The following is a 14,786-nucleotide window of genomic DNA, read 5'->3' as shown; positions in this document are numbered from 1 at the left end:
GGCTGTGTAGTGATGGCAGACAAAATGAAAGCAGTATTGTTATTCGTCAAGGAAGCACGCTTTTTCCAATATTTTACAGCGGTGCCTAGAATCATGTTCTGTTGTGGAAGCTACGTGTCTGTGGATCGAAATGAATCCAAATAAAATGTCAGAATCTCCCATTAGTTGCTGTCGTCCTGTTTGTTTTTTTGTAATTACATCCACCTTGTCATTTGAGTTACCTTACCAGAGAACAGTAATTTTGTTGCGTTATTGGTAATGCCATTGGAGGGCATTTTTATGTCTCCACAAACGATGTCGCCAGAGGAATTATGTTTACAGATTGTCCATATGTATGTATCCATCCATCCATCCATCCAGCCATCCATCCATCCATCGGGATCATACTCTGTGCAGAGCGTTGGTGCTGCCTAAGCAGTCTCCTTGGCTATTGGGCACAATCCTGGACAGGTCGCCACTCCGACACAGGATACCAGCAAGCTGGCACTTATTTTGCCAACCTCGGAAGGATGACAGGCAGAGTCAACCCCACCCGGTATTAATTCAACGGCAGGTGCGATTTGAACTCAGGATCCTCAGATCCCAAGCCCACCACCCTAACCATTAAGCCAACACCAGGCATGCATATGTCTATATGTGCGTGCATATGTCCATCTGTGCTAATTAGCATGCCCTTATGAAGTGAAAAGTGGGGTTAAGCAACCGGTCACATACTTACTTATGGACGTACGTACGCGTCTGCATTTTGTTATTCGCTTTTCTCTGCAACCGCTTGTTGGATTGACATAAAAGTTTCACTATGGGTTACGACTACTCATGTAGAATGCTTTAATGTTAATTATGACATCATAGGTCATGTGTTGTGGCAGCCATTTTGGAAAAAGGAAAAACGTTGGACCTGTCTCTCCACAAACTCCTCCATGTAAAAAATTGAAACTTGGCACCTATTAAGTACTCCACATGGGAAATAAGTGTGATTTTTTTTGATGTCATAGATGTCTTTGTTATGACATCATAATTGCATACGTAGAACGCTACATCCGATCAGCTGGAAAATTTTTGAGGGTCATCTGGTGATAAATTGGTCAACAGCAAAAAATAAAACAAAAGCCCACATCGGTCTTGTCATCCGGCAGCTATATTTCCAATTTTTTTTTAAACCTTAAAAAATCTCCAAAACGGATGAACAGATTGAGGTGAAACTTATGACCGCCTATCCACGAGGAACAAAAACTTCCCCACTTTTGAGGTCATAACTCGCATGGTTTGGCGGGCATATTGAATTTACCGCAAAACCTTTAAAAACCCTCCTCTGCAGAATGGCTGTCAGATCGAGGGTAAACTTCACACACATGTTCCCCAAGTCTTGGGGATATCAGGGTGTTCAAAAATAATTGATAGGTCACATGGTTTGGCAGCCACATTGGATTGAAGGAAAATACTTGAAAATCTCTCTCTCTTTTTCTCTCTTTCTCTCTCTTTCTCTCTCTTTCTCTCTCTTTCTCTCTCTTTCTCTCTCTTTCTCTTTCTCTTTCTCTTTCTCTTTCTCTTTCTCTTTCTCTTTCTCTTTCTCTTTCTCTTTCTCTTTCTCTTTCTCTTTCTCTTTCTCTTTCTCTTTCTCTTTCTCTTTCTCTTTCTCTCTTTCTCTCTCTCTTTCTCTCTTTCTCTCTTTCTCTCTCTCTTTCTCTCTTTCTCTCTTTCTCTCTCTCTCTCTCTCTCTCTCTCTCTCTCTCTCTCTCTCTCTCTCTCTCTCTCTCTCTCTCTCTCTCTCTCTCTCTCTCTCTCTCTCTCTCACACCGCTGCATCCATTGTCGTGAATTCAAAATTATGATCCAGTAGTGATGGGGAACATGTGTTGTATATTTCAACTTCAGCGAACGCATGGTCTGGCAGCCAGAATTTTTTTTTTTTTAATCTGGGTTCTTTTTGATTTTTACCTCCGCCAACAAAGATGGATGGAGGTTATGTTCTCATCCCTGTCTGTATCTTTGTTTGTTTGTTTGTCTGTTTGTTTCTGAACAAGGTATCTCAAAAAGTTGTGGATGGATTCGGACAAAGCTTAATGGGCAGGTTGGTTTTGTATCAAGGAAGAATTTATTCAATTTTGGTGAAGATCCGAATCTGGATTCAGATCCGAGAACTTTTTAAATGTGATTCTTCACCATTGAGTGATGGGACTTAAACGATATATCGCACAATATTTCAAAAAGTTGTCGACTGATTTGGATGAAACTTGGTGGATGAGTTGGTTAGGTGACAAGAACAAGCCGATTAAATTTTAGTTCAGGCACGAATCCAGATCCGGCCTGTCAGTGGGATACAAAATGTAAACTCATCAGCCTGGCAGATATATGCGCTCTCCCGAGTGCTCTTTGAGGTTCACTTTTTTTGGAATAAGGCTCACTTGGCTGCACTTAGATGGGTTTGAGGGTATAGGAGCAGCAGCTGAAACCCAAATCCTATCCAGGTTTCTCCTGGTGACTTAATCTTTGCTTTTTCCTTGTTCAGGTTCCTTCTGAAGACTCCAATGCAGTACCTGTTTAATTTGGTTTTCCATTTGATTTGAATTGAACATATTGAAATCGCATTCTGAATTCAATTGAATGAAGAGGACGTAATGGGTCAGGCATCTGATCAAAGCGGGACATCTTGGTACCCCGGTCATCACTGCCAGCAGTTATAAAGTGGTCGTTCTAGTCTTGGGAGCGTCCATCGAGAACCGTTCAACGGAGGAAATTGAAACTTTACCACATGTTACATGACATTTGATGAAGCTCATATTACTTGGATGACGCACACCTCCTCAGAACTTACCTGGTGAATTAAACAAAGCCTAATGCCCAAAGACAGTCACTTCCTCGCGTTGGAATCATTGTAATCGCTTCAACCTTTCTTGTGCTCTGCTGGTGGAAAAATAAAGTGAAGAAGTAGAAGAAGTAAGATTTGGCATTTTTAACGATCTCGCGATTTATACTTCAGCGATCGACGGTGTTGTGGCATCTTTATCGGCCTTGGTAGTTATGAAAACACTTGAGAACAAGAATAAAAGCTACTTTGTGAGGGCTTATGAATGTACTCGATAGCAGACTTTTCATCAAACTATAATTTGTACACATTGACCTCAGAAGTGGAGACGGATGCAATTATTACAAATTTGCCGCCAGAAAAGTTGGCTCACACCAAGTCCTCCTCAAGACTACGTGAGGTAAGTATTCCATGAATACCATCTCGTTTTCTCTGCAACCGCTTATCTGATTGACACGAAATTTTCACCATAGCTGTGACGACTCATGTGGAATCTTTTAGTGGTAATTATGATGTCATAGGTCACGTGGTGTGGCAGCCATGTTTGGAAAAAATAGGAAAAAATTTGGACCTCTGTATCTCTGAAACCACTTAATGGAAAAAAATTGAAACTTGGTACATGTTAAGTATTCCCCATGGGGAATAAGTGTGATTTTCAGCCTGGTGTTGTCTCAGTGGTTAGGGTAGTGGTTAGGGTTGCGGCTTGGTATCCTAGGATCCTGAGTTCAAGCCCCGTCGGCCGCTGAATTAATACACTAGGGGGTTGACTCAGCCTGTCATCCTTTCGAGGTCGGCGAAATGAGTACCATTTTCAGTGTGTGGACTGGTAGAGGGGCACTGCATCAGCGACACAGTCGCGCTTCAATAAATGATAGCTACCCCAGAAGCTAAGCTGCCATACGACCACATACACAGTGTGGTTTTTCGATGATGTCATAACTGGCTTCGGTATGACGTCATAATTGCATACATCGAATGCTTTATCCAATGGGTATCAAAATTTTTAAGGGTCATTTCAGGCTAAATTGGATGGAAGAAAAAAATTGGTGACGTCATCAGTCACCTGGTTTGACAGCCTTTTTTTTTTCCTTTTTTTAAACAAAAGCCTTCAAAACTCTCAAACGGCTGAACGGATAGAAGTGAAACTTTACAGTTCTGATCACCTATCCAAAGTTCTCCACCTCTGACGTCATAGGTCACATGCTTTGGCAGCTATGATTTTTTGAAGAATAAACCTTTCAAAATCATCCACAAAATGGCTTGACACATTGAGAGGAAATGTCACCCAAATGTTCACCAAGCCTTGGGGATACCAGGTTGGTCATGAATAATTAATAGGTCACATGGTCTGGCAGCCATATTTAATTGAACAAAAATATTTTTTTTAAATGTTTTTCTCTTCAACCGCTTCATGAATCGACGTGAAACTTCACAATTATGATCGAGTAGTCATAGGGAATATATGTTTTAAATTTCAACCTGATCGGGTGCATAGTCTGGCAGCCATAATTTAATATTTTGAATCTGGGTTCAGGGTTTTATATCAAACTTATTACAAGTATGTGTGATGATGTAATAATGTGGGCAGAGGCATAATCTGGCAACGTCGTGATGTTTAAGAGTGCCCTTCTAGTTTGTTTTAGTCTTCATGGCCTTGTAGCATTCCTGCCTGCTGTACTGCTTCAACATTCTCTTGCCTTCCACCAAGCCCCAGATGTGTTTGGGCCAGGGCAGAGATTATACGTTCATTATTATTATTGCCAAATTATACTGCCATTATTATTGTTGTTAATGTTGTTATAGAACCAGGGTTTGAGGTTCGCCATGAGGGGAAGCACTCGGGTTTGTCCTAAATGCCCGGCCCTGTCCGCTGACATGCCGTGAAAAACTCCATGACCCTGGGGGTTACTAAGCAACCACGAATGGCAATTAACTTAGTCAACTCTAACAGGGTTATCCATCAAGCTCCGTTTTCCTGGGAGCTGTCTAGATTAACCAAATTTTGTGCACTGAGCACACACTCGGATTAATGCCGAGTGATACAGTGAGTGTACGCTCGCTGATGAGAGCAAATCATGTGGGGTAAAACTTCCCAGCTAATAATACTGCAGACGATGCTGGACCAATGGAGGAAAGCCCACTATGAGCACGTTGAATTGAACTGACATTGACATTGCTAAGGAAGCGTGAGGAAAAGCATGTGGCACAGTGAAAACAAGGGGTTTATTCACAGTGGGTATTCGTACAGCACGGATAATATGTATTAATTTGGTGTCGCAAAAGACATACAGTGACACATTCATGCAGTAAAGAAATACAGAGCAGAACTATACACCAATTCTGTCGAGCTGACACAAACTTATTTAAGCTAATATAACAGGTTCCATCAGGACCACTCTGCGGAAGGTTAGACAAGTAAGAAAGATAAGAGAAAAGGTGAGGCGTTGGTGACCTCCGGCATGCACATATGGGCAGGTGCTCGTCCAAAGTGCAAGGAAGGTGAGGGTGGAGGGGGGCTAATGAAGAAAAAGAGTGCGTGATGAAGAGGTGCGAGTGAAATGCGATGCCGGTGCAGAGTGAGTAAGACAGGGTGTCAGTGGTCACTCTGAAAAGAGCAGTTCTTCGGGCTTTGCCCTCACTGATAACTCTTGTGCATCCACAGTAGACAAGTAGGAAAAGAGAGAAAGAATGTGTGAGAATGCTAACTTTCTTTCATTTATGGTTGCTGATTTTTGCCTCTCACTCAATACTGTATCCGTACTGTTTGGCGCTTGGTCTGTTTTCTCAGCGTTCCTTTGCAACCATCACCAGCTCTTGCTCTGGAGACTCCCATCATAAGTCTCTCCAGCCAAACCACTTGCAGAAGAACAACTCAAAGATGAAGCTGAAGGATAACTCACTTGTCCCCAAGTCCACCGCCGATACTTAAGCACACGCAGGGGAAGGGTGTGAAGTTTGGGGTGAATCCCCACCGCTTGTGGGAGTGGTTCCTGGGAGCATGGGTCACGCCCAGCCCTCTTTCCTTCGAGTGCTGCCTGTGCATTGGTCCAGGCGTGCTCCGAGGTGAAGTCATCCTCCCCGCAAGGGTGCTGTGCTGCATCCACCTCGATTTGTCCTTTGACTGTGCCACGCATGCTCGCAGCCTGACATGTAGTGGTCCCCACCCGTCTCTCAAACGCCCAGGAAGGACACAGATGTGAAGGGACAGGCGCAGATAGAGGAATGTGAAGGAATGGCAAGCGTACAATTGCGCCTTGGTCTAAAAGGCTCTATTGTTATGATTCTGGACTTGAGTACGATTGTGAGCAGAAGCGGTCCATGGGCGAGGCGAAATGATAGTCCTGAGGTGCAGGAAGGCGGTGGGTGGTGATGAGATGAATGAGGTTGAAGTGCTTGTGAAATTGAAGCCTTGTCTTTGGGTGAGGCATTGTGGTAGAAAGCTGGAAATATGAGTTTTGAATGGTGCTGTTTGAATGAGAATAAAGTCCAGTGTGTATTTGAACCAGGCAGGGTGTCGCTGGCATCATGGGAGAATTGTGGTGAAGAAAGCTATGGTGGTGGAAATGGCAGTTTATCTACACCTTAATATGTACACACCTTAACATGGAGTGCGTTTAAAACATGGGAATTCTTCTGGGTTCTTTGTAATTAATTAGCCTCATCAACGCAGGAGATCATGACGATCAATGTGGTGTGTCACATCCCACATGAGAAAGCTCCAGGAGAACTCCACAAAAAAACATGACACACACTCACTCACTCACACACTCAGTCACTCATCCATTTATAATTTATACGTGACTCTATTTACAGTTTGTGTCAACAAGTTTTAGTTCAAGCTCCATGTGCTTCCTTGTGTTTTTTTGTTACCCTCGCTGAAGGAGAGGGTATTGCATCTGGGTCCGTTTGTTTGTCGGTTTGTGACTTACAATATCTAAAAAGATTTCGTAAGTATATTGATGACTTCCATTTCTGTTTGTTTGTTTGTTTGTTTGTTTGTAGGCATGATAACTCGAGAACGGAAGAAGCTACGAATGTCAAATTACACCACCTGATTCAGGAGGGCGATGGCTAGTGCTGATTAGATTTTGGTCAAAATCGGTCAAAGGTCAAGGTCACAGTGAGGTCAAATATTTGATTTTTTATGGTTTGGTACAGATAACTTGAGAACGGAAGAAGCCACCAATGTCAAATTACACCACGTGATTCAGGAGGGTGATGGCGAGTGCTGATTAGATTTTGGTCAAAATCGGTCAAAGGTCAAGGTCACAGTGAGGTCAAATATTCCATTTTTGATGGTTTGGTACAGAATCATCGTATAAACTTCTGGTTTACGTCGCTACCTTCTCTGGAGACAGCTTTTACTAGACAAGGTCAGAGGTCAAGTTGACGATTTCGTAAGTACCAGTCTATGACTGCTTGTTTGTTTGTTTGTAGGCACGATAACTCAAGAACGGAAGAAGCAACCAATGTCAAATTACACCACGTGATTCAGGATGGTGATGGCTAGTGCTGATTAGATTTTGGTCAAAATCAGTCAAAGGTCAAGGTCACAGTGAGGTCAAATATTCCATTTCTGATGGTTTGGTACAGAATAATCGTAGAAAGTTCTGGTTTGCATCGCTACCTTCTCGGGAGACAGCTTTTATTAGACAAGGTCAGAGGTCAAGTTGACGATTTCGTAAGTACCAGTCGATGACTGCTTGTTTGTTTGTTTTGTCTGCACAGAACTTTTCATGTTTTTCTCCATAACCGCTTGTCGGATCGAGACAAAATTTTTAAACATTGGTGTGACTACTCATGTAGAATGTTGTAATTATAATTAATTATGACATCATTTGTCACGTGATTTGGCAGCCATTTTGTTTTGTTTTTTAACCTTCAAAAATCTTCTTCTCTGAAATGGCTGAACCAGTCATCACTGCCAGCATTTATAAAGTGGCAGTTCACATTATATGTCTTAATATTTACATAACACACCAGTACACAAATGCCGCAAAAATTACACCACATAAAACAAGTCCAGGCGATTCTGCAATCTCTGATTGCTCTTTTTCTTGTTTCCTGCTTTGCTGTTTTAACACATAATCTTCAAAACTAAATCGGTATCAATTCCCAAAACTGTTCACATGTATTATGGTTTTGGCATTCAGGTAAAAATCTATGATGTGGTCAGATGGCAGGGAGAGAACTGGAGAAGTGCCACAGACTTGTGCTCTCAGATCGAGAGTTTTGTTGGACCAAATGCTTGCGTTGTGTTCACACTTTTTAATCCGTACTCCTGATCCGTGATGCCAGGTCGACTATTCTGACATTTCAACGAAACGTACTATTTTCAATTCATGCACATCCCCACTGGTGTGTGTGTGTGTGTGTGTGTGTGTGTGTGTGTGTGTGTGTGTGTGTGTGTGTGTGTGTGTGTGTGTGTGTGTGTGTGAGTGACGTCTCTCTGTACCTCATTCTTTTTTCCCATGTAAATGTAGTTGCATGCTTATCCATTGGTCTCCTCATACAATCAGAAGAAAAGCCATCATGGCTCTTAACAGCCTTTGAACATTCATAATCAGTTGTAGCTTCGTTTTGTGGTTTATTCATCATCAGAAAGGCTCAGGGACATCCACTGAATGCATTGCCAGATTTTTGGGTTTTTTTTTCATGCCTCACGATCCCAATGATGGTCTTTCCCATCAGCGGTTTCTGATCATGTTTGGCAATTTTATCATTTGATTTTACAGATGAGAACAGTTACTTGTGATCGGTGAAAGCGACTGCGTAAGATCGGTGATAATCACTGATTAGAGGCCTCGCTCGAGAATGGAATCGACTCCATGATTGGACTTTTTGTGTTACGTTTTCAGGGAAAACGTTTGCTGGCAGAATTTGGGTCATTTGAAGGTTTGTGAAATGGTTCCTTTGTTCACGTAACATGATCACACTGCATCTTGCTTCGAGAGATGGCAATTAATACTGAAGGAAATTCTTCCATTGTTAGAATGGATCCAGGATTACTCCTATATGCCAGCCAAATGTTTACACCCGATGATCTTGTTTAAAATGGAGCCAATTATATATTTCTTATAGAGGGGGAAGGAAAGTATTCTATCCCATCATGGTGTGCGTTGGAATATAGAAATGGTTCAAATGCAGTTCTTGACCACGCTTCATGTTCATGATGAGAGAGAGGAGAGGAGAGGAGAGGAGAGGAGAGGAGAGGAGAGGAGAGGAGAGGAGAGGAGAGGAGAGGAGAGGAGAGGAGAGGAGAGGAGAGGAGAGGAGAGGAGAGGAGAGGAGAGGAGAGGAGAGGAGAGGAGAGGAGAGATTTTTAGAAATGTTGCTCCTCTTTATTTCCAGGAATAATTGTGTACAATGAAATCATTATCCAAAGGCAAACATTGTACAAAGTTAAAATGAGGGAAGAATTCATACATAAAGAAGGCAAAATCATAAATTAACTATAAGGACACCATTAACAAGTTCACATAATGATTCTTTCACACGTCACTTCTGTGAAAACAATGTAAAATCACTGAGTTGAAATTCAAAGTGCAAACGTGATGTGACGAAGGCTTTAAAAAGATGAACTCCATCGTCATCAAAATTGTCGGTATTTTGCATTCTACGTTTCCTTGACAGGTATATAGCGAGTTTAGCCTCGGAAGACAAATTATTTGCGAAAAAACACTCATTTTTGCATCGGTAAGGGATACTAAAACCGAAGATAAAAACACAATGTGTAAAAACAAGGCCTCGCCATTGGAGTACATGTGATAAGATCATAAAAAGGGGGGCCAGCCTTGGGCACTCAATAAATATGTGGAAAATATTTTCAATAACACCACAGAAAGGACACAACTCCATATTACTAGAACGTATGTGATGAGACAAAACATTCGAGGATAAAATGTAGTGCACCAGCCGCCACTGCAAGTCTCCAGAGCGCTTAGCAATGGGCGTCTTGTACATAACAAGCCATCAGATTGCAGTGGATGGAGTAACATGGAGCATCCTCTTCCAGTGCGCTTGTGGTTCTGCAGATCTCTCAGGAACAAGGGCTTTAATACATAAAAAATAAACAGTACGTTTTTCCATTGAGTTAAAAGGGATAAAACCTTGAAAGTGAAGTCAAAGTGATGGAAAGGGGTGATGGAGCGAAGGTGTGGAGTCCAGCTGTGGAGTCCATTTTAACTTGGACTGCTTGAAAAAGTGTAGAATTACAGAGAAAAGTCTCCCTGTGACTCGAATGGACAGAATTCCAGTGGCCACAGCGACCTCAGCAGCTGGCTTCCATTTATAAGGAGAAGTCGTTCTAAAATGTTTAACCTTGGTGTATCCAGCATCAATAAAATTTTGCATAAAATTGCGACCACCACAAACCCCTTTAAAAAGAGGGTTTAGAAGAATGGGCTCGTTTAAAAACATTTTGAGAGAGTAGCTCCTGTCATCACAGCAGATGGTGACTGCCTGCCACACCTCCAGCATACTTCTATAGAACAGGGGCACCGATGTGATGTCAATTTTCTTGGTGTCCATGAGAAAGAGTTCTTGATCACAACCAAGTTTCCCTGCCTGCCGAAGCAGGCAGTGAGCGAAGGCTTTCCAAGAGACATCCGTGTCTAACAGCCTGCGCAATGAGAGGAGGCAAAAAGCCATCACTTTGCTGGTAACGGCAACCAGCCCCTGTCCTCCTTCGGCAATAGGCAGGCTTAGCACACCGGGCCGGAGCCAGTGCTTCCCCCCCAAAAGAAGTCAATAAAAATGAATTGTAGTTTTTAAAGAATGAAATCTGGGGGTTGTAGTGCCGTAAAAATATGCCAAAGCATTGACGCCGCAACGTTATTAATAACAAGGGTTCACCCCCGATATGAGATTTGATTAAGTAGTCCCTTCCATTTTAGTAACCGCCTCTCAGTTTTGTTCATTAAAAATTCCCAGTTTTTAAAAACGAAATTTTGAGTGCCAAGGAAGAGACCAAGATAAAAAAAAATTCCATCCCATGCCCATTCAAGTTGCTCGGGCAGGGTCGGAGGAGTGGCTCTAATTTGCGGACCAAGATAGAGAGCTTTGCTCTTTTTCCAGGTCATTTTGGTGGAGCTTGCCAAACTGAATTCATGGACACAGTGGACCAAGGCAGAGACATCCTCATCTGAATGGATAACCACACAAAGATCATCCGCATAGGCAATTACTTTGACTGGGTTCACCATTAGTTGGGGAAGAAAACCATGAAGATGTTCCCACAACCAAATGAGCAAAGGCTCGATTACTAGGGAATAGAGAAGGCTGGACAAAGGGCAGCCTTGACGAATGCCTCTACTCGCTGGGAAAGGCTGACATAAAATATTATTAACTTTGAGTAAACTAAAAATGTTGTTATACAGGAGCTGTATGTAAGAGATAAAAGTTGCCCCAAAACCAAAACCTCGTAAAACAGAAAAAATAAAGAAGTGATCAACAGTGTCAAAGGATTTTTCCTGGTCTAGAAAAACCAAACCAACATGTTTTAGCATGTTCTGCAAGAGTGCAGATATCAATCATGTCTCGCACAATAAAAATACTGTCGTGTATTGTTCTTTTTGGAACACAATAGGATTGATCAGGGTGTATAATTTCCCCAATCACGGGTCTGAGCCGGTTGGTAAGAACCTTTGAGAAAATTTTATAAGCCGTGCAAAGCAATGAGATAGGATGTCAGTTTCACGGTTGCTGAAGGTCACTTTTTTGGGGGGACAAGGGCGAGTACAGCCCTGCGACAGCTTAATGGCAACAGATTCAATCATAGACCGTTAATCAGAACTTCATGTAACTCTGGTCCCAGAAGACAAAAGGTTTTATGAAGTTCTACAGGCATTCCATCTAGTCCAGAGACTTTGCCTGTTGGTAGAGTATGTAGGGCAGCCTGAAGTTCCTCCAAAGTTATTTCGTTGTCTAGTTGTAGACGTGCGGATTCTGATAAGGTGGGTAGGGAAGAAGTCAGGGATTCCACAATCTCATCATCAATGCTCTTGGCTTGGTAGAGTTCAGAGAAATAATCCTTGAATGAAACCCGGATGTCTTTTTGTGAGTGCGTTATTCTTCCTTTCTTCGTCTTTCGTGAGGCTATCTGCTGACTTGTTTTTTTTCAGAACTTCCAGTCCGAAGAAGAACTTGGAGGAAGTATCCAAGTGATACAGATTTTCCATTCAGAGACGGATCAGAGCACAGAGTCCAGCAAGAAGAGCTTTTTTCTTTGCCAGTAAAAAGTTGGTCCTCTCGGTATTAGAGGCTGAGAGGTTGGATTGCAAAGATAATATTTCTCTGACAACCAGGGATTGAAGTGCAGAATCATGTCGAGTTTGATAAGCTCAGTATTGCTGGCAGAAGGATCTTATCTGTGCTTTGGCATTGTCCCACCATTGCACAAGATGGGGAAAGGAGGGTTTACGTTGGAGTAAAGTTCTCCAAAAAACACGAAAGGCATCAAGGAACAAATGATCCTCGTGGAGGCTTACATTAAAAGTCCAGTAGGCAGCACCTCGGTTACGAATTGGTGGGTGAATGTGAAGTATGACCATATGATGGTCTGAAAAACCACTTGGGACGATACCAGTGTGGGTCACAATATTTAAAAAATCATTATTAATATAAAAACCGTCTAACCTTGTGAGGGACAGACAGCCATCTAAACACCAACACCACATATATTGTCGTGTTGATGGATTACAAGTCCTCCAAATGTCAATAAGGGAGAAGGTTGTCAAAGTCCTAGACAGGGGCTTCATGCTCGCTGGGTGAGGCTCTTTCCCATTGTGATCAATAGAAGAATCCATTGTGTAGTTAAAATCCCCTCCTAAACAAACAAATCCATTAAAATCTAAGTGTGTGAGGGATGTTTCTCACTGCGTAAAAAAACAAGTTCGATCCGTACTGTCACTTGGTGCATTTACATTGAGTATTGTGTGTTTAAAACCATTAAGAGTAAAGGTGAGTGAGATTAAATATCCTTTAATAATTTCATTAAAAACAACAATGAGATTATAGAGAGAGGGATGTACAAAGATGGCTACCCCAACTCTGGGACACTCGAAGCTGCTGAAGAACCATCTTCCTTTCATCATTCTCTCCCATTCGCTCATACAGGAGGAGCTACATCTGGTTTCCTGTAAGAGTAAAAACTCAATGTGGTTCTTCAATACAAGCTCCTTAACTTCAGCTTTACGTAAATTTGAACGTCCTCCATTAATGTTTAAAGTAGCAATCGAGAAAGCCATAGTGTGGAATTTTGAAAAAGACATCAGTCAATTAGCCGGCTTATAGACACAGTAGTTTCCTTGCTTTCAAAACCCACTTCCTCAGATGAACCATTTGTGGCTATCATGCCAAACTGCCCAGACTGAAGGAGCAGCCACATTGCAGAGGTAATAAAACTGTGAATGTCTGGAAAGGAATCTTGAATTTGAACATGTCTCTTACGGAAGGTGTTCTGTAGAAACTTTATGATCTCCTGGGGGGGGGGCACAGTTGGAACACCCTCTGGTTCCTGAAATAAGCCTGGATCGTTCCAGACTTCAGTACTATCACCAGAGGCAATCAACGAGGCCCCATCAGAATCATAGTCTGATTGGTGATGCATACTTGAACCATGCACCACAGGTGGAACAGGCATTTCCATTTCTGCTCGGATGGAGAAAGTCGTGACCAAACCAGAACATGCACGCTACACATCTGTCACGTCCAGAGTTGTCTGGAACGCAGATGTCTCAGCCACTACGCTTTTGGTAGAGAGAGGGACTAACATAGGTTCACTTTCAATGTCGATGATGTCAGCAACCACTGAGGTGGCCACATCTACCTCTTGGGGCACAACACTGCCCTCTTATTCATGCTCGTGCTCATCCTGTACATGATGAGGAGCACTGTCAACATCCACCGGAGCAAGAACTGCAAATTTGTTTTCAATTTCCAAAACAGTGAGCGAGCTGGCTGTGTCTACATGACAACCGTGTAGTTTGCTCGATGGCGCAAGCTTTTTAGGAATGCTCACCTTTACATCATGACTGTTGATGTTAGGACACTTGTTTCTTCGGGAGTGAACGGTGACAAAACCCTCGTCGTCTACTTGAGATTGTTTAACTTCTGCATTTGTTTTCCAGGGCTGATTATGGGAGGTGTCTGCATATTCCACCACTCGAGGTGTACCACTGCTGCTTGGCTTGGGTTCTGCAGCTCCAGGTGCGTCATTAGTGCTTGTTCTAGGCTCCTAGTGTTGAGATTCCTCATTAGGTTCCACACGTTGAGACTCGCCACGAGGAAGGTTTGGTTTCGGACACGCATTCTTTAAATGTCCAGGCTCGCCACAAATATAGCATGTCATCACTTCAGTGGCAATATAAACTCGGGAGCTACAATATTTATATTTAAGAGTTACTGCAGTACTAAGTGACCGTGCACCATTCTTCAAAACAATCTAACAGTGGCGTCGGAACGACATAATGTGTCAAACCGAAATGCCAGAACGCAAACTTAACGGGATCATGGAAATCCGTGATACAACCTTCCCAAAACAACTTAAAGCAGAGATAATCTCCTCGCTTTTAAAGAAAGGTGGAATATTTGATATAATAATTTTAACAGCAGGTGTGTCCAAAGGACGTACAGAAACAAAAAGATCTGGCAGGATAGATAATCCGGTTTCAACCGTCTGAGCAACGTATCGCTCTTCAGACAAAAATAGCACAACACGTTGATTCATCTTCGACGCTGCGAGAATGTTTTCGAGCCCGATGAGCTCTTGGAAACCCATTACAAAATCATCAACACTGACTCCATCCGGTGGACAAACTATGACACCGTTCTTTGGAGTGAGTTCCTCATACACACTATGATGCAAACGTACGTTTGCCATAATGTAAAACAATACAAAACTAGAGGGGGAGCACTCGGGAGAGTGCAAAACCTCCGCAGCCAATACTGCTGGGTCACTCAAGTGAACCTTATATCTTATT

General features: G+C 42.5%; 1 protein-coding gene across 1 annotated transcript in view; it reads left to right on the top strand.

The window, feature by feature from the left end:
• SND1 (staphylococcal nuclease and tudor domain containing 1) overlaps positions 1 to 164 on the top strand; it is a 657,386-nt gene extending 657,222 nt beyond the window's left edge. The window contains exon 18 of the mRNA XM_085884182.1: positions 1 to 164. This exon is cut by the window's left edge and continues 560 nt beyond it. The gene's annotated coding sequence lies outside the window, so the exon portion shown is untranslated.
• The last annotated feature ends 14,622 nt before the right edge of the window (positions 165 to 14,786 follow it).

Source organism: Eptatretus burgeri, chromosome 6, assembly GCF_056783735.1.
Source record: "Eptatretus burgeri isolate ZD-2024b chromosome 6, Ebu_testis_v1, whole genome shotgun sequence".
NCBI classification, from domain to species: Eukaryota; Metazoa; Chordata; class Myxini; order Myxiniformes; family Myxinidae; genus Eptatretus; species Eptatretus burgeri.
This window is presented reverse-complemented; position numbering and strand designations above follow the sequence as displayed.